Source organism: Alexandromys fortis, unplaced genomic scaffold, assembly GCF_014885135.2.
Source record: "Alexandromys fortis isolate MF-2015 unplaced genomic scaffold, M_Fortis_MF-2015_v1.1 scaffold_987, whole genome shotgun sequence".
Classification (NCBI taxonomy): domain Eukaryota; kingdom Metazoa; phylum Chordata; class Mammalia; order Rodentia; family Cricetidae; genus Alexandromys; species Alexandromys fortis.
This window is the reverse complement of record NW_026068854.1, coordinates 2,165-3,938: the sequence shown is the minus strand read 5'-3', so window position 1 is coordinate 3,938 and position 1,774 is coordinate 2,165.

Genomic DNA, 1,774 nt, shown 5'->3' with positions numbered 1-1,774 from the left:
AGACCCTGTCTCAGCAGCGAAGGTGGAACGCAACTGAGGAAGCTATAGGTAACTTCTGGCCTCTACATGTGCACATAGGAACGTGGACATAAAGTAGTACCGCTTCTGTTGTATATTCCTGACTTTTTGTTTTTCAAGACAGGGCTTCTCCGTAACTGTGGAGCCTGTCTTGGAACTCACTCTTTAGGCCAGGCTGGCCTTTAACTCTCAGAAATCTGCCTATCTCTGCCTCCCCGGAGTACTGGAATTAAAGACGTGTGCTTTAATAACCAAAAAAAAATTGGATTTAATGTTTCCTTTGATCAATGAGTCTATTTCCTCTACAGTATCTTAAACACCTGAGATTCTTTCTGCTACCTAATATGCTCTGTTGGTTATAATTTTCTCTGTAGTTTCTGTTCATTTACCTTGATTTTCTATATCCAGAATTCCCTTGTTTTGTGTTTTCTTTATTGCCTCTATTTATGTTTCTAGTCTTGAACTGATTGCTTTGCCTGTTTGATTTTTTTCCTTGGTTTTCTTGGGTTTCTTTGAGGGATTTATTAATTTCTTCCAAGTTTGATTGTCTGTTACTCCATTGTTTAAGGGAGTTTTTCATTTCCTCTTTAAAGCTCTCCATCATTTTCATAAAGTCATTTTTTAAAAATAAACTCATTGTTTAAAGTAATTTTCTTCTGCTTTTTATGAGTTAGGATGATCAAGTCTTTCTGCCATGTGATAACTGGATTCTGGTGCTACCATGATGCTTTCTAGATTGTTGGATGAATTCTTATGTTGGTGTCTACCCATCTCTTTCTTCAAATGAAGCTGGCAGTGTCTTTATGTTTTGCTTCAATCCTAGCAGTAGCTGTCTAAGTGTTTGGGAATTTTTATTGGTCTGATATGTACTTTCAATATCTATGTCTCAAGAATCCTCTGAAGTCTCTCTAAACCTGCTATCTTGGACTTCTCTCCAGGTTTGCTTTCTTGGTCTTCTCTCGGTACCTTTATTATTGGAGCAAGCTCTTAGTCTCCTCAGTATTAGAGCTAGCTGTGTTTCAAAGTTCCACAAAGGTTGCAGGAAAATAAGTGAGTTTAGGGGTGCAGTGGGGCTAGTAGCTTGGAGGGTCAGGTGGATGGACTTTGGTAATATGGAAGTCTACCTGCAGGGAAACATCCTTCTGGCTGTCTAGAAAAGCCAAGGAAGTTGGAGTTGGAGGAGGGGCCTGTGGTTTTGTCCCACTGTGGAGGTCCTACAGAGTAGGGTGTCTGCCATATGGCTGTTCACTTACCTCTTAATTCCACTCAGTATTGGGGCAAAATGTGTTGCTGAGTTCCACTGATGTTGCAAGGAGATATATGAGTTTGGGGATGGGGTGGGGCTTTTCCAGAATTTCTTAATTTTTTTAAGACTGAGACTGTTGCTTAAAATGGTGTCTGTTTTTAAGAAGGATGATGGGATTATTTGAATGATATGTGTGTGTATTACATGTATATATGATAGATGGGACATGTTTTATACGTCATGGTGGTCATTCATTTCTTGTGTAGTTTAACTCAAAAATTTCTCTGGTTGTTTTCAGTTTGAATGTAAAAAAACAAGCAGAGTGCTAAAATTACTATTTGCTCTTGTATCAGGAAAATTCTTACCTTCTATGTCCGTTTTATATGTCGGTTGCCTGTTTCCTTGCTGTCCACTGGCCACAAGTCCATGAGGACAAAAGTGCAGAAGCAGCAACAGAGAGTTTGGATGGATGACCTATGAATATGATGGAAGTATCCTTCTTCTGGAAAA